The sequence below is a fragment of the Perognathus longimembris genome, chromosome 4 (assembly GCF_023159225.1).
Source record: "Perognathus longimembris pacificus isolate PPM17 chromosome 4, ASM2315922v1, whole genome shotgun sequence".
NCBI classification, from domain to species: Eukaryota; Metazoa; Chordata; class Mammalia; order Rodentia; family Heteromyidae; genus Perognathus; species Perognathus longimembris.
The window spans coordinates 85,621,490-85,644,889 of NC_063164.1; the positions used below are offsets into that span (position 1 = coordinate 85,621,490).

The following is a 23,400-nucleotide window of genomic DNA, read 5'->3' on the forward strand; positions in this document are numbered from 1 at the left end:
GTGTCTATCAACAGGGAAGTCATGTTCTTAGTGTGCAGCCCTTGTGATCATAAAGGAAAAAAAAAAAGAAGAGAAGAAGCTGACCCTTGGTGGCTCATGCCTGTGATCCTATCTACTCAGGAGGCAGATCTGAGGATCAAAGTTTGAAGCCAGCTTGGGCAGGAAAGTCCATGAGACTTTTCTCAAGCAAATACTCAAAAAAGCTGGAAGTGGTGGTGTGGATCAAGTGGTAGAGTGCTGACTGTGAGCAAAAAAAGCTCAGGGACAGACTCCAGATTCAGAGTTCAAGCCCTAGGAGCAGAAGAGGAAGAAAAAAAAAAAAAGAATGAAGACAAACTGTTTGTTCCTTGACATACAAAGACCACTGTGTCATAGTATTAAGTAGAAAGAAATAAGCTTTTCAAAACATGTAGAATAGGATGTCACTTAGGCTTCAAAGCTTACATATTTCAGTATGTAATATATGTGTATAAATGATTAGGAAAGGTTATAGGATAAATTGCTAATAGTGGATTTCTTTTTTCCTAGGTGACAGGGTAAAATTATGGAGTATGTGAAGAAATTTGGATTGTTTTCCATGGATAGTTTTAATTATTTAAGGATATATTTAGAGCTAAGTGCTGATGGCTAATGCCTATAATCCTAGTTACTCCAGAATTTGAGATCTGAGGATTGTGGTTCAAAGCCAGCCCAGGCAGGAAAGTCCTTGAGACTCTTATCTCCAATTACCCACCCAAAACTCTGAAGTGGAGCTATGTCTCAAGTGGTAGAGCACTAGTCTTGAGTCACAACAAAAAGCAGACAGTGACAGCACCCAGGCTCTGAGTTCAAGACTCAGGACCAGCATAAATGGAAAAACAAACAAATAAATTTAAAATAAATTTTCATATTTGTGTATGTGTTTGTGTTTATATGACATATTTACTTATTTTAATAAGATAGCTATAGTCTGAAGAATACTTCATGAGAGAAAAAAATTCTGAGAAAATTATTTTTTTCCAAGTGAATATCTGACATAACCAAAGATAATAAAAGAATGGGATAGATCTTGACTCTTCTATTTGGAAATTACAGTTTCTAGACAATGTAATATGTAATTGGATATGCAAATCAAAGTTGTAAAGTTACAAATATGCTACTCTTTCTAAGGTGTGAAGCAGCATAGCTATTTCCACAGAAATCCATTGCTCAAGATTTAACACAAGATTCCACACAAGTTGAATTTATGACAGATACTCAGTAGTGATGGAAATAGTGGTATACAATGACTGTAACCTTTGTTCCCGAGGGAAACCAATGGTGGGAAGGACAGATAAACCAACCCCCATTGTTTATCTATAACTATAAGGCTGAATGAAGTAGGTACTCAGTAAAAAAAAATAAGCAAATTGTGGCTGTGCTAAGGAATAATCCTTAAAATAACACTGGCAATGGTTTTCCTTACAGTTATGTGAGAGCATCAATTTTTTCATGTATCATGATATAATTAATACCCATTGCATAAAATTGTTAAGAAAAACTTGTTTATTGTAGCTACCTTTGAATTCACTTGTAATTAATAAAGTAGGCTATTTTGTGAAAATAATTCACAGTAGCAAATCTGTATGTTTATCCAATCTGCAGCTCCTATTGCAAAATCTAGCATCTTTCTCCAGATGTATCTTATCTCTTCTTTCTTGCCAAAGTAGATCCTTCTTAAGTATTTTAGTGACTATCAGATGAAGAAATATCATATTTTTCTGTTTGTATTTGTGTGTGTGTGTGCATGCATGCCAGTAGTGTAGCTTTAACTCAGGGCCTCTTATCCTTGTTTGGCTTTTTCATTACAGGTTGATACTCTACCACTTGGGCCATAGCTTCATTTTCATTTTTTTGCTGGTTATGTGGAGATAAAATCTATCAGATTTATTTGCCCAGGCTAGCTTTGAACCCTGATTCTCAGATCTCAGCTTCTTTATTAGCTAGGATTATACTCATGGACACCTGATGAAATTCTTGTTTTTACTAAATCCAAAAGAGTTCTCAAATTGTATTTGAGTTCAATTGGAATGCAAAGTCTTGGTTAATTTGTTCTCAGCATTTTGATATTGTTCTGTTATATGGAGTTAACTTTGGTGAACAGAGAAATATGCTGCTAGTCTAATAGGATTTCAGTTGTATGCCACTTTATTTTTTAAATTTTGTATTCATTTTAATCATCTTTAGCTCTACACAGGAGTTGCCATTACAGTTTATGATTACAGTGCACCTTAATCAATACTACCCTTTTCTTCATTCTCACTAACCCACTCCCTACTCACCCCTTCCCTCTTCTTAATTTTGTATTGTATACATTGAATTCTTGAATGCATTTTCCCCCTCTTCATTCGTATGCCACTTTTTAAAGCATCTCTCACCACTTTGAGGACTTTCTCTTTAGTCTGAGGTTTTAATACCATGCATATTGATAGGTATAATATTGGTACTGCCGTGAGTTATTTGTAGTACATATCACATTGTCATAAAAACATGTTCTCTTTAGTTTTATAAATTTCTCAGCCATCATCTCTTAAGGTGTGTTTTCTATGTTATTCTCTTTTCTCATCAGGTAATTCCTTAGATGCATTTTGGAAAGTCTTCATTAATATTTCGTATCTCTAACATTTTTTCTCTGCTTTATTTTAGATGGATTAATCAGTCTAACTTTTAATTCACTATTTAATTGCCTTTTCTAATATGTTTTTCTTGGTTATGTGTATTTTATTTCAAACTATGGCTTTCTTATTTATATGTATGTTTCTTCTTAAGTTTTTATTGTTCTTATAAGGTGATGTACAGAGTATAATGTTCCTTCAGAACTACGTGTTTTAGTTTTTTGCTTGTCCTGTTATAATCTCATGCCTTTCATGAATAGTATTTTTTGGTATTTACTTGTTTTCCAGGGTTTTTTCATTAAACTTTCATGCTTGATTTTTTTTGTACTATTCTTGAGGATTTCAAGGCCTGGGCTTTATTTTTTTTTTACAAAGGATAGCATTCTACTCTAGCCAAAATGTCACTTTTGATTGTTTCTGAATAGTTTATTGGCAGTAAGAGTCTCCCACTTTTTGTCTTGTATTTAAATTAATCTGTTTGGGGAAGGAGAAAAGGAAGCACAGAAATAGTGAAACAAAGTTTGAACTCATTTGCCAGTGATACTCAGTAGATATTATACAACTTGTGGGATGGGGAGTCAGGAGGGAAAAAACTGGGAGAAACTAGGAAAGAGATGATACTGTTAAAAAAAAAAAAGTACTCATTGCCTGACCTATGAAACTATAATCCCTCTGTACATCACCTTTACAATAAAATAAATAAGAAGAGTCTTAAGAGACTTTCCTGCTGGAGCTGGCTTCAAAGCATAATTCTTAGATCTCAGCCTTCTGAGATTAGCTAAGATTACAGGCCCTGTCAGCCCTGACTTGATTTTTATTCAGTTCATTTTGCTGTTAGTATTTCTTTGGTGATGTTTTTCTTAAGTTTTAATTTGCGGCTTCCCTTAGTATTAATCTTCATGTGCTCTGAAATTTCCTACTGAGATCCTCACCCTATCCACACTCCGTGCATACCCCTCCCCAGTCAGAGATCTCTAGGGAACTTGCCAGAGCGTGAATGGAGTCCCTCTAAATTCATAGTAAAATTCAACTTCATAGCACAATGTTTTCTTCTCATGTCAAAGGAAAGGAAATTCCTCTAATGGAATGAAATGCAAATATTTAATCAAGGCAACATACTTGAATGATGAGGGTGTTTGTTTTGGTTCCTTAACAACTGTGTTTTTATGATGCTATGGGAGTTAAATGCAGATTGCTTATCCATGAGTTGAATGGGTTTTCCACAGATGTGAGGTACTAGACAGTAGTAATGTTGGATACTTGATAAATTTGGTGAGTCCAGGAACAATGAGGACAGTCCACTGCAATTTATTCTACATGATTTAATTGAATGGACTCAGTGCCCAGCCTAACTTTAACTCAAACATGCTGTACATAACCCTGAGGTCTTGTCATGGGTTATATAAAAGGATATAAAATAGGAAATTAAAGTATTTTATTTAGAAGAAAAAAGTCATTTAAAACAAAGTATACAAATATTTAAATGCAAAATAATGAATGAGAGCTAGGTTTTCATCTTGAAACTCACAAGAGATATGATGTTGGCTAGGAGTGGTGGGTTATCCCTATAATCTTAGCTAGTTAGAAAGGGAAGATTGTGGTTCTAGTTCATCCCAGGAAAAATATTAACGAGACCTCCATTTCAAAAAAAAAATAATCTGTGCATGATAGTTCATGCTTGTAATACTAGCTGTGGGGGAAGTGGAGGTATTTAGTCAGAAGCTGAATGGGACAAAGAGCATTAAAAAAAAAACCCACTAAAAACCAGAATTAAAGCAAAATGAGTTAGGAGTATATCTCAAGTGACAGAACACTTATCCAACAAGCATGAAGCTCCAAGTTCAAAGCCAAGTACCACCCAAAAAGATAAGAAGGAAAATGAAGAACAACCTAACTTGTAATTTTTATTATCATTCAACAAAGAGAACAGAATGCCAAAGAATAAATTAGACAGATTAAATGCATGACATTTTCCACCCAAAAACTATGAAACATAGTTGAAAGAAATTAAAGACCTAATTTAAAGACAGTTAGGACCTAAATTAATCTGTCAATGGTATAGAGATTATCTTGGAAGAAAAGTAGAAGTCCTATTTCACGAACTGAAAGATTTAATCTTTTTTAGATGACACTCATCAGAAATTCCTAGTAAAGTTCCATCTTGCCTTTTCACTGAAGTTTCCAAGGAGATGCTACAATCCATATGTAAATGTAAAAGAGAAAAAAATAATCTAGAAACAAAAGAATTAAATGGAAAGAGTCACACTCCCAATTCCAAAGGAATGGAATTAAGAATGTGTGTTATGGGGCTGGGGATATGGCCTAGTGGCAAGAGTGCTTGCCCCGTATACATAAGGCCCTGGGTTCAATTCCCCAGCACCACATATATAGAAAATGGCCAGAAGTGGCGCTGTGACTCAAGTGGCAGAGTGCTAGCCTTGAGCAAAAAGAAGCCAGGGACAGTGCTCAGGCCCTGAGTCCAGGTCCCAGGACTGGCCAAAAAAAAAAAAAAAAAAAAGAATGTGTGTTATGGTTTATTTTTATATAAATGCCAAGATAATTCCATGGGGCAAAGAACAGTCATTTCAATGAATACTGTTAGGCTAACTGAATAGCCAAGTGTAAATGAATAAATTTGGATTCCTACTTCACTTAATATAAAAACTAACTCAAAATGAATCATAGAGTTAATGTAAGAACTAAATTGCAAAAAATATGAAGAATAATTTATTACCTTGGATTAAGGAAAAGTTTCTTAGATATGATAAAAGTTTAAGAAATAAAAAATAAGTTGGGCATAAAAAACTTTGAAAAATTTATGTACATTAAAGGTCACAACCAACCATGACCCACAGACTGGCAGAAAGTATTTGCAAATAGTATATCTGACAAGGTATATAAAGTATTCTAACATTCAACAATAAGCACTAAAGTAAAAAATGGTCAAAAATTTGGTAAGTTTTTTTTTCAAAGAAGATATAGAAATAGCTAGGAGGTATATGCAAAGTGGCTCAACATTATTAGTCATTGGGGACATCAAAATAAGGCTACCATTATACCATTTCACACCTATTAGAGTGTCTGTATTAGCGATGATGGCAAGAAAATTTTAGCAAAGATGTGAGGAAATGGACTTTTAGTACATAGCTGGCGAGAATGTGAAATGGTAAAGTCTCTTTGGAAAATAGTTTTGATATTTCTTCACGACACTGAACGTAGAGTTTTCATTGCATCCCAAAGTCTCTCTCCTAGGTATATACCCAAGAGAAATCAAGATATATGTCCATATGCAAAATTATACATGTTTATGCATGTGGAAGCTACCCAAGTGTCCAATAATCAATAAATAGATAAATAAGGGCTAGGTTAAAGATCAATGACATGATCCTTGTTTACTTGTTCAAAGGCTGTAGATACCAAGAACCACTTAAAAGATCAACAAATATGTTATATCTACATCATGGATTATTATTCAATAGAAAAGGGAATGAAGTATTGATAGGTGATAAAACTTGCATGATTCTTAGATAAACGTCATTCTTAGAAAAAGAGATCAATCACTACAGGAGATTCAAGACATGATCAGGAAGCCCAATTTAAGGATAATAGGTATTGAGGAAAACTTGGAGAAAGAGGTTAATGGGATAGGCAACCTATTTAACAGAATATTAGCTGAGAACTTCCCAAATATCCAGAAGGAAAGGCCTATACAGATACAAGAAGCATTTAGAACCCCAAACCAACCAGACCAGAGTAGGACATCCCACCGACACAGTGTGATCAAAACAGGATAAGTAGAGTACAAGGAAAGAATCCTTAAAGCTGTTAGGGAGAAGAAAACAATCACATATAAAGGAAAAGCAATCAGAATTACCCCAGACTTCTCAGCAGAGACCATGAAAGCAAGGAGAGCCTGAAATGAAGTATACCAAACACTAAATAAAAATAACTACCAACCAAGAATTCTGTACCCAGCCAAACTCTCATTCATAGCCCAAGGTCAAATAAAAGTCTTCCACAGTAAGGAAAAACTGAATCAATATATCTCCACCAAACCAGCTTTACAGAAAATCCTCAAAGATGTACTATACAGGGAAAATAATCAAGATCCCAATACAGACAGAGAAATGAACCCTAAATAGTAAACATCAGATCAAGAAATGTGAAGACACAGCTTCAAACAAGATAGTGATAATGAAAGGAACAAACGATCATCTCTCAATCCTAACTCTCAACATTAATGGACTTAATTCTCCAATCAAATGACATAGGGTCATAAGTTGGATCAAAAATCAAGATCCATCTTTCTACTGCCTCCAAGAGACACATCTATCCAGCAAAAGTAAACATCTTCTAAAAGTGAAAGGCTGGAATCAAATCTATCAAGCAAATGGACCCCATAAGCAGGCAACAACAAAATACACATTCTTCTCCGCAGCACATGGAACATTCTCCAAAGTAGATCACATTTTAGGGCACAAAGAAAATCTCTACAAATTCAAAAGTATCAAAACCATCATTGGGTCATTGAATAAATTCAAATGGAAATTCAAATGTTTATGGAATTCAATCAAGTTGAGGACACAAAGTACCAGCTCCTTTGGGACACAGCAAAGACAGTACTCAGAGGAAAATTTATATCTCTGAGTGTATACATCAACAAACTGGAGAAACAGCAGCTCAGTAATTTAAGGAAGCACCTTATTTTCCTTGAGAACAATAAGCCAAACCCCAAGTCAATAGACGGAAGCAAATAATTAAAATCAAATCAGTATTAAATCAATTAGAGATGAAAAAAAAAACATTGAAAGAATCAACAAAACAAAGAGTTGGTTCTTTGAAAAAATCAACAAGACAGACAGACCCCTGGCAAACCTGACCAAAAAAGGAAGGCAGCAAACTCAAACAAGATAAGAGATGAAACAGGTAACATCACCACAGAAATAACCGAAATTCAGAAAATAATAAGGGATTATTTTGCAAACCTTTATGCCAACAAATTCGAGAACTTGGAAGAAATGGATGATTTCCTAGAAAAAATTCATATCCCCAAACTTAACCATGAAGATTTAAACCTTCTAAACAGACCCATATCCAGTATTGAAATAGAAACGGCCATAAATGATGTCCCATCCAAGAAAAGCCCAGGTCCAGACGGATTCACTGCAGAATTCTACAAGGCCTTCAAAACAGAACTCACACCAATATTTTTCAAACTCTTTAATGAAATTGAAAGAGAACGTTCACTACCAGACTCATTCTATGAAGCCAGTATAACCCTCATCCCAAAACCAGGCAGGGACTCATCATGGAAAGAGGACTATAGACCGATTTCCCTGATAAACATAGACGCAAAAATTCTCAACAAACTTCTGGCCAATCGACTTCAACAGGTCATCAAAAAAATCATACACCACAATCAAACTGGATTCATCCCAGGGATGCAAAGTTGGTTTAATATATGCACGTCAATTAATGTAATCCACAACATCAACTGGAGCAAGGTAAAGAACCACATGGTTTTATCTCTGGATGCGGAAAAAGCGTTCAATAAAATCTAGCACCCATTTATGTTAAAAGCCCTGGAAAAACTGGGATTCCAGGGAACATTCCTGAATATAATCAATGCAGTTTATGACAAACCAACAGCAAGCATAACTCTAAATGGGGAAAAACTAAAGCCATTCCCTTTAAAATCAGGAACAAGGCAGGGATGTCCACTCTCTCCCCTGCTCTTCAACATAGTACTAGAATTCCTAACCAGACAATCAGGCAACAAGAAAATATAAAGGGGATCCAAATAGGAAAAGATGAAGTTAAACTTTCTCTCTTCACAGATGACATGATCCTATACCTAAAGAAGCCCATAGACTCTACCCCCAAGCTACTAGAGCTGATCCAAAACTTTGGCAAAGTTGCAGGATATAAAATAAACCCTCAGAAATCAATGGCCTTTCTCTATGCTAATGACCCGAAGACCGAGGCGGAAATCAGGAAAGCAACTCCTTTTGCAACAGCCCCCCAAAACATAAAATACCTAGGAATAACCTTAACTAAAGAAGTGAAAGACCTCTTTGAGGAGAACTTTAAAAGCTTGAAAAATGAAATTATGTCAGAACTAAGGAAATGGAAAAACCTCCCATGCTTCTGGATTGGGAGGATTAATATAATCAAAATGGCAATATTGCCAAAGGCTATCTACAAATTCAGTGCAATACCCATTAATATCCCAACACCATTTTTTGATGAAATAGAGGAAGCAATCCACAAATTCATATGGAACAATAAAAGACCTAGAATACCAAAAACAATCCTAAGCAGAAAGAACAGTGCTGGAGGAATTCCAATACCCAACTTCAAGCTGTATTATAAAGCTATAGTAATAAAAACAGCTTGGTATTGGCACCGGAACAGGCCTGAAGACCAATGGAAAAGAATTGAAGACCCAGAAATGAACCCACAGAACCTACTTAATCTTTGATAAAGAAGCTAAAACAGTAGCTTGGAAGAAATACAGCCTCTTTAACAAATGGTGCTGGCAAAACTGGCTCAACACATGCAACAAACTAAAACTAGATCCTTATATATCACCCTGCACCAAAATCAATTCCAAATGGATTAAAGACCTCAAAAGCAAAACAGACACCCTGAAAACACTAAAGGAAGGAGTAGGAGAAACACTTGGGCTCCTTGGCACAGGACGGAACTTCCTTAACTATGATCAAAAGGCTACAAATCAAAAAAAGGTTGGACAAATGAGACTGCATGAAACTGCAGAGCTTCTGCACAGCAAAGGACATAGCTTGCGAGATAAACAGAAAACCCACAGACTGGGAGAAGATCTTTACCGGGCTTTCAACGGACAAAGGCCTCATCTCTAAAATATATGCAGAACTAAAAAAATTACCTTCTTCCAAAACAAAACTGCAAAGAACCAATAGCCCCTTCATCAAGTGGGCTAAAGACTTAAAAAGAGACTTCTCTGATGAGGAAATGATAATGGCCAAGAGACATATGAAAAAGTGCTCTACATCACTGGCCATAAAAGAAATGCAAATCAAAACAACATTGAGATTCCATCTCACCCCAGTAAGAATGTCATATATCAAGAAAACTAACAATAATAACTGTTGGAGGGGATGTGGCCAAAAGGGAACCCTACTTCATTGTTGGTGGGAATGTAAACTGGTTCAGCCACTCTGGCAAGCAGTATGGAGATTCCTCAGAAGGCTAAATATAGAACTCCCCTATGACCCAGCAGCCCCACTTTTGGGTATTTATCCAAAAGACCACAAACAAAATCACAGTAATGCCACCAGCACAACAATGTTCATCGCAGCACAATTTGTCATAGCTAGAATCTAGAACCAACCCAGATGCCCCTCAGTAGACGAATGGATCAGGAAAATGTGGTACATATACACAATGGAATTTTATGCCTCTATCAGAAAGAATGACATTGCCCCATTTGTAAAGAAATGGAAGGACTTGGAAAAAATTATACTAAGTGAAGTGAGCCAGACCCAAAGAAACATGGACTCTATGGTCTCTCTTATTGGGAATAATTAGTACAGGTTTAGGCAAGTCATAGCAAAGCATCACAAGAGCCCAATAGCTATACCCTTATGAACACATAAGATGATGCTAAGTGAAATGAACTCCATGTTATGGAAACGATTGTTATATCACAGTTGTAACTACTTTCAATGTCCCATCTGTATCTGTAGCTTCTATTATTGATGATGTTCTTGTATCACCTTCCAGTGGTTGTACCTACACTATCTCTGTAATCTTATCTGAGTATTTTGGAAACCGTGTATACTGGTATTAGAAGTAGGAAATTGAAAGGGAATACCAAAATTGAGAGACACAGGTTAAAAAAGACAACTACAAAAGCAATACTTGCAAAACTGTTTGATGAAAGTGAACTGAACACCTCAGGGGGGGAAAGGGAAAGAGGGAGGAGGGAGGGGGATATGAAGGACAGGGTAACAAACAGTACAAGAAATGTATCCAATGCCTAATGTATGAAACTGTAACCTCTCTGTTCATCAGTTTGATAATAAAAATTTGAAAAAAAAAAGAAATGTATCCAATGCCTAACGTATGAAACTGTAACCTTTCTGTATATCAGTTTGATAATAAAAATTAAAAAAAAATATATTCTAACGTGAAATTACCTTTTATGAGGATGGTTTTTCTGGGCAGTAGTTGTGACAGGCTGAGGCAGTCTGGGGTAGGTAGAGTCCAGGCACTCAGTCAGAGGCTAGGCAGTTGGAGACTCCAGAGGGAATATGGAGGCACTAGGAAATAGTTTCAAGTGCTGTGGAATGGGTGTTGTTTGGATGTAGAGGAAGCTGCATAAACATGCCAGCATTAGTATAAGGAGCAGTCAGCCTGGCCAGATAAAGCAGGTAGCCTCCACTGCCGGAAGGAGCTGGCAGGAAGCTAAGTAGGGCAACAGGAGGCAGGATGCTGGTCTTAGCACTGCTCACTGAGTCCAGGTCCCAGGTGGAGACTGAAGGGACTGGGTATGTATGTTTCATGAGCAAAAATCGAGAGACACAGGGTAAAGAGGGGGGAATGAGGGAGGAGGTAACAAACAGTAAAAGAAATGTATCCAATGTCTAATGTATGAAACTGTAACCTCTCTGTACATCAGTTTGAAAAAAAAAAAGAAAAACAACTACAAAAAAAAAAAAAAGAAAAAGAGATCAATCATAAAGACCAGCTGGTCTCTCATCTTTCCCCTTTATGGGAAATACTCTGAATAGAAAAATCCAGTGAGACAGACAGTAGATTAGTGGTTGCCTGACGTTGGGGAAGTTGGCCCGAATGAAGAACTACCAATATGTTTACCTTTTTTAGGGTATTTAGAATATTGTGAAATTAGATTTTGATGATGAATGTACAACTATGAATTAAAAAATATTTCTCAGTTGTATCTTTTAAATAAATCAATATTATGATGTATAGATTAGATTTCACAATAAGATAAGAAATTAAAAGATAAAGTTAAAAGTACTAAATTCTCTTTAAATTGTTTCATAGTTCTAAATACTCTAATCAAAAGGGACCTCAGGGATGACTCATATATAGTCATGTGTGACTTTTTTCTGTAGTTAAGACAGAAAATACTGAAATTAGGAAATAGAAACTTAGACAACTCAGATGACAAAAGTCTATACTCACATACTTAGAAAATTCACTAAAGAAATAAAGCTGTCTTTAAAGGAGAGAGTTTTTAAATCTTACGTTGTAATATCATATATGAGTATCTAAAAATTATCTAGTAAACCAAGTAATATTTAATTTAAGTGAAGAATAAAAACCTTTATGCTTTCAGAGCTTATTTCTGTAACTTATGGTAATCGCTTCCACATTTTGACTTCACATAAAAATAAGAATAAATTATCTTGGAAAGGAGAGTTTGAGTTTCTTTCATTTGCAGAGGTAGGTGGATGGAAAAGTAAATTAGCCCTCATGCATTGGTGTACTTGGGGTTTTTCTTTTAGTATTTAATACTTCAATTTTCTGTTCTTCATGAAGTTTTGTATTTGTTCAAACTTTAAAAATAATTATCAAACTTTAGAGATATGAAAACACATATAACCAAAGATTACAAATGAGAAGTCTCTAGGTTGTATACTTTTCAGAAATGGGGCTTATTTGGCTTGTGAAACAATTTTTTAATAAATGTATTCTGTAAAACGAAGCGGGGGGGATGTTACATAAATACCTAGATTTGTGGCTTCTTTTGACGTGAAGGATTTGGCAAAATTGACCTCCATCCCTGAATGGTGATTAGGTGTAGCGGAGTGATGATTGACCTCTCTGACTAGACATATCCCTCCCTTTCATATTATTCCTGAGCTAGTAGCCATTAGTATTTTCTGACTTTTCCCTGTCATCCGTTGTCCTGCACTGTATAATGACTCAGACACATTGGCCTATTTGATGGTGATCCCATTAGACTGCAATAGAGTCTGAAAAATTCCTATCACCTAATGACATACTGTCAGGTCATAGCAGCCCATACCACTCAAGGGTTTGTGATGCTCATGTAAACAATCTCAGTGTACGAGAGGCAATGAGGAATGATGGACCTATACCATTTGTGCTTGTGTAAGCACTGTGAAGTTTGCACAATGATGAAGTTGCCTAATAATGCAGTTCTCATAAAATTCTCTTGCTATTAGGTGACAAACATTAGCCTCTTCCTTTACTTCCTCAAAAAGCACATCATAAAGTGCTTGGATAATTCAGAACTCAAAATCACTATCTTTTTCAATATAATTGATTATACAAGAGAATCAACTTGAATATCCTCCCAACAGAGAGAGAGAGAGAGAAAGAGAGAGAGAGAGAGAGAGAGAGAGAGAGAGAGAGAGAGAGAGAGAGAGAGAAATTTTACATTGAAGTATTTTTACATCTTTAGAAATATTCTCAGTGGTTCTGAGGACCAAAACTTAAGATATCACATTAGTTTTTGGCCCTCCAAAAGGCCATAGTAAATAAAAAGATATCCAGTATACCTGTTATATTAAAATTTTATAGGACCTCTGATGCAGGGACTTCACATGAGGAATTTTGCCTTTGCTCACAAAGATGCATGATGAAGAACCCTCACATCAGCATTGCTTATGACATAAATGGCAGAAAAAAGAATCAAAATATCTAATGTTTGGTAACTGAATAAACTATAAATCCATTCAATAGGAATCCTCAAATATTTAAAGTGAACCAGAATTCCTTCTAGTATCATGGATAAATCTTGGTGCCACACAAGATAACTGGGAAAAGAAACTGAAGTAATCTTAAGTTTAACAAATAGTAGAAAAGGAATGATACCATACACATAAACTAAAACACATACACAACACCCCCCACCTGCCCCCCCACATTGACAAAGAAATACCATATAGCATTGTGTGTATACTTAAGTAGGAATTATGTACAGCAAGAATGCTTACAAATTAAAGAACACCAGTTACTGTTGAGGAGAAAAGGGAATAAGATGAGAGAGTAGACCTGTCATATTACTGCATCTACAATGCTGCATTTCTTTAAAAAATTAAAAAGGAAAGAAATAAATGCTAAATGCAAATACGAAAAAGGATTCACTTTATTGAATATCAGTGAGGGTATATGAATATCTTTTACTATGTCTATATTACAGCATCTTTTTAAATTAAAAGTAGAAACATTTTACACATTGTAGAGATCTAGAAATATATAGAAATTTCTTCAACCTTATTGTTAATATCTACAAAGAAAATAGAAAATCTGATAGTCATTAGTGTAAATATCACAACTAATTCTACTGAGGTAAAGAGCAAAAATTTCCAGTGATAGTTTGCTGTCCTGGTCAGTGCACTTTAACCAGATAAATGCGTGAGACATGAGTATTGAACAGAAAGGGCAAAACATATTGTTCATTTCTATGTGAAATTCCTGTCCACAAAAGGCTCTGTGAGAAAAAATGCTCATGAAACTGATTGAAAACAAGTTCAAGTTTATTCATTTCTGCCCCTAGGTACATATAAGTAATTAGAAAATGCATTTTAGAAAATGAAATTACGTATTTCTCAATTTTAGAAAAACCGTCAAATGCCTAAAATTTAAGGAAGTTATACCCAAGAGCTATTGAATACAATTTAAAATAGAAGGCTGGGAACGTGGCTTAGAGGTAGAGTCCTGGCCTAGCATGCACGAAGCCCTGGATTCTATTCCTCAGCACCACATAAACAGAAAAAAACCAGAAGTGGCACTGTGGCTCAAGAGGTAGTGTACCACCCTTGCACAAAAAAAGAAGGCAGGGACAATGCTGAGGCCCTGAGTCCAAGCCCCAGGACTGACAAAAAAAATTAAAATAGATTACTGAAAAGGTATGAATAATGGTCCAAATTAATAAAGGGATTATTTTTTTTTGTAAATTTGTAAATTGCCTGTTGCTGCATATGGGATCATCTCAGGTCTTAGTGACGAAGACTTGATTAGTGACTTGATTTTTCCCAAGCTTCCATGGTTAGTGGTCTGTGTGGTTCTTCTGTTGGGCTCTTCTGGAATCACTTGTGAGGCGCTTGCACAGAGGCTTGACTAGAGCTTTAAATGTAAATGGCCACCAGACTGCAGAAACAGGGAAGCTTGACCTAAACGACCCCAAATTTATTAAATTTTGTCATTAAAACATGGGAATGTGAGTTTAAGCATAAGCAAAAAGATCACGAGAGAGGGAAAAAAAAGAGAAGACAGACAGTGACAGGGACAGAGAAACAAACCGAGACAAAGGATTTTGCATATGTTGAATTTTGTTAGAATTGGGAGGATTTGGAATCAGTGGGGACCTGAGTCACAGAATTAATAAATTCACATCCTTTAAAAATAAAGTTAAACATAGGCTTTATAGTAGGGACAGCAATTATATCGTATGATACTACCATGGCCTGATTAAAAAAAAAGTTCTTTTAATTTGAAAAGCATAAAAGAAAGGATCGATACATTTGACTGCAATCAGTTATAACTTTCTATACAATAAGGGACAAAGTGCCAAGAGATACACTGGGAGAAAAAATTGGCAGTATATATTAATAAGGAATTAGTAGTCAAACTTCATTAAGAGAGAGACACAAAGCAGTAAAAAGGGAAGGAGCAGTAGGAGACTGAAAAACATCAAAGCAAGCAATCCCAAGAAAAACCATTGCAATTACCAATAACTCAACAAAACAACTAGTAAATATAAACACATGCATGTAAACATATACATACAATAAATATATACATGTCTACGTGTGTGTGTATAGTCTAAACACTTCCTACATAGTCAATAAGTAGTCAAAGACTACGGTTTTTTTTAAAAAAGATTTTTATTTACCTCCCTTCCAACAAATGAGTACATTTAATTAATCATGAAATAAAGTCAAACATCTTCTAGACTTTTCTTATACATTTCTTTTTGACAATTTTTATTCCTTATGATGTTAAATTTTATATTTATAATATTGTTTACCGAGCATTAGTAGCATTTTAAAGTTTTAATCCTTTAGCATTTTTCCTCAGTTTATGACAGGTGAGGAGGAGAGAGGTAACAACAACAAGAAGAGTTAATAACCTCTTCAAGTAGCCAAAAAAAAAAAAATCTCTAAATAACCAGTAGTATCTAACTCTGCGCTAAAACCTTAGCAGAAAATGTATTGGCTCTGAATTTATTTTAGTATATAAATTTCCTGAATCATTTGGGTTTTCCACCTGTGTGCAAAGACATTTAATGGAGAATAATGAATCCTACAGTACATGAGGATATCACAGCTAAACCTTCTGTTGGATTTTCAGAAAGCAGTGCTTTTCCCAAACTGTTTCTTTAACAAGTTGTGTTGTCTCAGCGGGCTTTGCAGAGTTTAGATCATGCTTTACCCAACTGGCCCCAGATGGAAAATACTCTCTTGAAATTGGATGGCTTTTTAAGTGTAGCACTCCACAGCCTGCTGAAAGGGAAGAAAAATAATAAAGCTTGAACAGAATGCATTTAGTAACGTAGACTATAATTCCCTTAGCATCCCACATATTTGGATGTTTTTGCTTTTGGCAGTGGAATTTTTCTAATTTAATTAACTCATTAACGTGAGCAGATGACACAGTGTGAGAATTCTTTTCCCTAGTCACTTATCTAAATATTCTTCCAATCCACTGAGGTTATGTGCACACTTTATTTACAAAATTTATTTGTGTACCCATTTTATTTCCAGTCTGACATCCCCCCAAGTTTGTGGGCAATGCATTACATTTTATGTAATGAATTAAAAAAAATAATTCTTAAAGCAGTAAATGGAGATGAGTCAGAGAAGGGAAATAAATAGTGGAGAAAATCTTTACAAAGAAAGACTGGGAGAGAAAGAACAGATGGTTTGGTAAGGGCAGCCAGTGAAGAAATGTGTATTCTAGTCCAAATTCCTGCTACTCTGTCTGAGTTCTTATTTTTTTTACACTGTAAGAAAGCAAGCCATAGCCTTTTCTGTTTGAAAATCAGCACTCAATACCAGGAATAACAATAAAAGCAAGTCATCCAGGGTTAGTCACACAAAAAGGGCATTTTCCATGCTCAAATTTTGCACTTTCATTTTACTTTGAATTTGACTGATATATACGTAATTATGTTTCTCTTAGATTTTAGCTTCTTTGACTTTTGAAGGTATATCCTTCCCTCCCTTCCTCCCTCCCTCTCTCCCTCCCTCCCTTCTTTCCTTTCCTTCCTTCCTTTTGCTTTTCTTCGTTCTTCCCTCCTTTCCTCTTTCTCCTTTCCTCTTCCTCCTTTCCTTTTCCTCCCTTCCCTCCCATATCGTCCCACCTCCTTTCTCTCATCTTTCTCTTTACTTCGCTCCACTTCTCTTCCTTTCTGCCATGCACCCATGCATTCACATACATAAGACTTAAGATAAAAAGATAATGGATGCATATTGCTGAATTTTAAATGACATGAATTATTTTTAATGATTTAACTAGGTGTCCTTTTTAACCGTCTACTCCTTGTTTTAAAACAAAGCAGATTGTCTTCCAATATTAAAGGTATTTTTTTTCTTTGAAACTTGAAAGGGTAGACTCACATGAAGATATATGTGTATTTATTGGAAATTTGTACTCTACATTTCTATCTTTGTGTTTAAACAAAGGGAAGGGCCAGTTGATGTATGAATATTAGTGAACTGGGAGCAGGGAAGAGGTGTTTATCCAAAAGGTTCATATCTAGCATTTCTTTGGGGCTAGGGTTTGCAGATTACAAATTGCTGGGTGCAATAGCTAAAGAAAGCAATTACTGCTGTCAGCAGCTGTGTGTCTTTCTCCTTGGGGAGAGATGTAGAGGCAGAAAGGAGCTATGTGTTGACCCACTCAGACTGGTGCTCACTTGGCTGCAGTTAGATGTACTCAGGATCTTAAAATAATGATGCCTGTTTTCCACCCTTAGCAATCCTAATTTGTTTGGTCTTGGGATGGGCTTTGTTGATTCCCCAGGCAACTCTAATGTGCCCAAAGTTTGAGAATCCCTGCTCTTAAACAGCAGATGCCACTCTAGCTGCTGTTACCATTCTCCAAGGATGATGCTCTCACCCCTGAAGATTCTAGAAGGTCTGGGTAGTATTATTTTGTAAAATGCCTCCTATATGATTTTGAGGTGCAGCCAGAATAGAGGTCACCTTAGCTACCTTGTCAAGCACGAAAAATTGCTACCCTTTTATTTGTCTTTAGCACATGCTGTGTTATGGTGGATATTGTTTGCCCTAGCCACACTCTTGAGGCTGTCATAGGGCAATGGGTGATTAGGAGAGATGAGTCACTGGGTCCACAGCCACAGAGCTGTAGGAAGAAGAAGTCCTAATATTCTTTCACACAAAACATTATGATTAATGGTGGTGGATGGTGTAATTCAAAATAGGTTGCTGATTTCTCTTAACAAAGAAATGATAAGGGCTGGGGATATGGCCTAGTGGCAAGAGTGCCTGCCTCGGATACACGAGGCCCTAGGTTCGATTCCCCAGCACCACATATACAGAAAACGGCCAGAAGCGGCGCTGTGGCTCAAGTGGCAGAGTGCTAGCCTTGAGCGGGAAGAAGCCAGGGACAGTGCTCAGGCCCTGAGTCCAAGGCCCAGGACTGGCAAAAAAAAAAAAAAGAAATGATAAATAATTGCGATGATGGTGTTATATGAAAAGAAAACAGAGAAGCCGCATTTTGAGAGGTTGAATCTTGGAGTCTTTATTAAAAAGCCAATGACTGGAAGGTGGACTCCTGTCTCAAAGGCCAGAAGCCAGCAAATATACCTAACACTGTAGGAAACTGAGCCATAAAGGCTGGAGAGTAAAGAAAGAACAAAACAATACCAACAAAACTGGTTCAGCTCCAATGGAGAGCTGAAGTGGACACCATTAAGACAGGAGAAGAGCCAGAAGACAGGAGACAGAGCAGGAACATGTGGCTAAGATGGCACTGGCCAGCCCAGATTTCCCCACTTCAATGGCTTACCTAAGTAGTCTTATTTGACCCACAATGTATAGCTGCATAGAAATATCCCACTGGACCATGCAAAGATGTATAATTATTACTTGCCAATGAAAAACATTTTAAAGATTTATTTAAAAAAGAACTTGTTAGGGCTGGGGATATAGCCTAGTGGCAAGAGTGCCTGCCTCGGATACACGAGGCCCTAGGTTCGATTCCCCAGCACCACATATACAGAAAACGGCCAGAAGTGGCGCTGTGGCTCAAGTGGCAGAGTGCTAGCCTTGAGCAAAAAGAAGCCAGGGACAGTGCTCAGGCCCTGAGTCCAAGGCCCAGGACTGGCCAAAAAAAAAAAAAAAAAGAACTTGTTAGTTTAATAATGAGAAGTGGTAACCTTTAAGTGATGCTTGGGTTGAATTTTGACCTCATGAAGGGAATACATAAGAGTTTATTAAGCTGGATTTCCATAGATGTTATAGAAGCAATTTAATTAGCTACAGATATAAGTGTGTGTATTGTATGTGAGGTGCAGTGTCAATAGCCATGGGTCAAAAGAAGGATGCTTCATTTCCTGCTTCCCTCTAACCCTTTTTCTTCCCCATGGCGAGACAGACTTCATGCTTAGGCAGAGGCGTGTTCTTTAACAAGCAGAGAAAAGGAGTTAATATAACAGAGTTGGGGCAATTGATAAGAACAAATAAAGCCTAAAAGCCTAAAATTTTTAGTTCGATGCTATTTTAAGTGACTTTCTTTGTATTGAATTCTTCTCAGTGTTTGGCTAAAAAAGAAACTTTACTGTTGTAAATATGTTTAGTTATTCTTTGCAACCTTTCATTGCTTCCCTTTCTATATTTACAAAGATAGCTTTAAACATACATTCATTTACCTGTCCATTGAAGTAACAACTGCTCATTGAGTATTTGCCACATTGCTATGTATTAGGCATTTTACTATCTAAAATTATAGAACATAAAACACTACCTACCCCTGCTTTCCAAGGATTTAGTTCTTATTTCAAATTAATTTTAGACTTTTTTTTTCTGAAAAATTAAAGTATTCTAAGTGAGACTGGCTACCTAAGCAAAGATAGCTCCATGAGCTACACATCAAACATTGTCTTGCCTGGAAAAGAGAATCTACTTTGTTTTCCAGCAGACAGATATTAACTTCTTCTGAAGGTGTTGGAAGGGTTAAAGAAGCAAGAATGATAAGATAGTAATGGTACTCAGAGTTTTAAGATATTTTTAATAATATTCTTCTTTAGCTGAGTTTTGGAAGTATCCCAGAAATCTCTGACACCTATACCTGCTACTGATGGAGCTCTGCTAGAGCTGGAAGTATGATAGTTTTATTTTCTTCACATTGTCTTTAAATTTCTTCTCTTTGGCTCTCATTGACAGAACTCAAAATTAACCCATTACTCCAGAAGTCTCAATAATGTAGTTTACATATATATGCCTACAACACAGAGGAGCATATCAGTATAAAATGTAGGAAGAGAGGAAATACAACAATCAAATGACCAACAAAGAAGGAAGGTCTGTGGGTATGGCCACAGCCATCAATATTTCCCCTCAGTGTTTAGATTCAGGAATCAGTATGCCCACATGTGACAAGCTTGAAATCTGGACATTAGAGAATGAATGGTGCTTTCCTAGCAGTTTAAATGTTGACATCCTAACCATTTATGAAACTGTATTTGGAAAATTAAGGAAGTAGTTTAGTTAAATTATGTATGAGACCATAAAGGTCTCTAGTCTTGAGGAACCATACCATGCTGAAGATTTCCTACAAGATGATGGTCTATAGACTGAAAAAGCTGTGTGAGAACACAGCTAGCAGGCAGCCATCCACAAGACAAGGAGAGAAGCCTCAGAAGAAATCAACCCTGCAAGCATCTGAGCTTAAATTTACAGTCTCCAGAACAATGAGAAAGTAAATTTCTTGTTTCATTGACTCAGTTTGTATTATTCTTTTATTGAAGCCAAGATGACCATTTTACTAGCAACTTATATAAATTATAAATATTAAGATTTAGAAAGTAAGTTGCAAATTTGTATTAAAAATATTGTTTTCCAAAATGTTATTACCTAATTACATTTTCTAGTAAGCATGGAAACAAATTAGAAGATTTTTCGTTGCAATTATTTTAGAGCAGGTTGATTTGGTTGAATGATAGAAATGGCCTACCATTTTCCCACTAGACCTCTGGCCTCTACTGTGTACACAGATGGATGGAACGTGAGCCTTCTGAGTTTTCCTTTGTTGGCTATGCCCCAGTCTCATTTGCCCTATCTCCATTACTATTTTGTTTCTTTTAGATGGCCCCACTTTGAAGCAGTTGGATAAATTTACTCTGATCTTTCCTATGATTTATCGTTATCTTGTTTAGCTCACAAAATTTATATTCATGGGGTGGGTGTGATCCATACACAGAGGCTGGTGATTGGCCAGGACAAACATATATCTGTAGATGGATGGTTTGTTTTAAGGGTGTATTAGACAATTCCTTTACAATTGATCAATGACTATATAATATTGTTGCTTAATCATTTGAATATCACCTATATCTATATTATTGACACAATAAAATATGAAAAGAAGTTGACTGTGTAGTTGTATCTGCTTTCCACATAGGCAAGCCAGGCTATTTGAAACTATCCACAATACCTCCATTTTCCAAAATAAAAGCCTTTTTAGCTCATGATAAGACACAAACCCAGCAGCTAGAATCTGTCCTAATGCGTTTGACTGTGTTTATCAGAAGGATGATCAATATGCCTAATATTTAAATCTTAATTTATTTTGTGTTAATCACTGGCAAACTCTTTAAGTGTATTGTCCCATTTGTCATCATAATAAACCAAGTAGGATGAAGATCCTATTATCAGTGTCATCTTATAGATGAACCAATTGCTGATTAAAAAGGCTAAATTATTTGTTTGATGTTACCATCTAGTAAGGAGATATGTAAGGATTCTAACTCTCATGTTAGCCTATGTATTTAGAATAAGAGTATGATTGTTGCCTGTAACCCAGCATTTTCCTCACATATTACCTTGACAGTTTTTTTTTTTTTTCATTTCTAAGAATCTGTTCTTTTGTGGCACAAAGCTCTTTTTCAGATACTTTCCCTGGCCTTGGGATAATATTTACCTATTTTTTTGCATTGCTAATGCCTAACCATTTTATCCAGAAAGTTTTCTTGTCCATATTCTTGACTCTCTATTATACCACCTAGAAGGCTTTGTTCCTCCATCTGGGCACCTATCACAGTTTGGACTTATCCATTCCTCAGTGTGTTTGCTTATTTACTGCTTTATATCCCACTAGATCATAAGTTCCCATGAAGACTGAGACCTAGTCTTTTTGCTACATGGCTGTCAACAACATTTAGGGACTGGCCATTCCATATAGTACTTAATACATATGTGTTCAATATCAGAAGAAAATCGAATGTGATATCTCAGAATTGTGCTCTTTGAGATTACAATTTAAGAGAGAATGTTCTTGGTAGAAGGGAAATTTTCAGTCTGAACAGTCTCTCTAACTGCATTCATTATTACAGAGGCTATTCTGAGATTTCAATGAATATAGTCAACGAAACAAGGAAGGGAGACTGCCAAGTAGGCGACTCTAAATAGAAAAGGTAAATTATGTTGACTAATACTTTCCCCTATCACAATACAACTAATGTTTCTTTGCTTAAAAACACTGCCTAGATTTTGCTTGCTTTTTCTTAACTAGTAGGTGCTGTCAAAGCAGTGTATATTAAGATCTTATTCTATTTAAAGGGCTATCCTAGGTGATAAACATGATTCATAACTCAAGTCCCTAAGGTTTTCTATGAAAGTTAGGAGAGGAAGATAATCATTACCAAATGGAGTTGTCTAGAAAGGTCTTATGAAGGAGATGGGATCTGAGCCAGGAACTGGAGCAAGAGGTGGAATAAGCCAGATGGAGGTGAGAGTTATCATCAAAAGCATGCTCTCAGGACTGAGCTTAGTGAGATTGGGGATTGTAAAAGACTAGTTGGCAGGAAATAGACCTTGAAAAATGACGTTGAAATATCTGGATTTTCTCCGGAATTCTGAATGGACTCCTAGGAATTTTTGAGTGGACCAGTGATGTATTAAATATAGTGTTTCCATCAGGAGAGCTGCAATGATTAAGAGAGGAGAGAGCCAGGGTTGGAAAATGAGCCCATTTGTTTCCATGATGGGCTTAGGCTATGAGAAGTGCCTAGATAGAACTGAAACTGTATGTGGATATTCACAATGGAGGAAACCAGGACAGAATCTGCATGCTAGGGTTGTTAGAACAAATTCATTTGATGCATGTGAAAATTGACAGGGACAATTGACAGAGATAGAACCTATTGTTCTTAGTTTTACAAGAAAGACTGATTTGTGTAGCATTTTTTAGTTCAGTATTAATAGTATTATAATCTTATAGCTACATTTGTTTATGAGGCTTTTGAGTAATTTCTGTTTCTCCAAGTACTTTCTAAAATCAAGGACATACTGAATTATGTTGAATAACAGTTGAGTTTGTAATCATGCACTGTTGGTAATTATAGTTATCATGTAAATGTATTATCTTTAAATCATTTTCACATACATCATTTGATTGGCACAATTACATTTTATCAGTTGTGAGAAGTGAGTTTCAGAGACCAAAATGACTTGTTGAAGGTCTCTTGGCTAATGAGTAAGGAAGCCTACTCACAAACCTAGAAACAATTTCAAGTCATTTACCTCTTGCAGAAAATGGAAAG

At 36.1% G+C, this 23,400-nt stretch overlaps 1 protein-coding gene across 2 annotated transcripts in view; it reads left to right on the plus strand.

Moving 5' to 3' along the window:
• The window catches only part of Nckap5 (NCK associated protein 5), a 786,161-nt gene that overhangs the window by 19,436 nt on the left and 743,325 nt on the right, over nucleotides 1-23,400 (plus strand). The window lies entirely within an intron of this gene.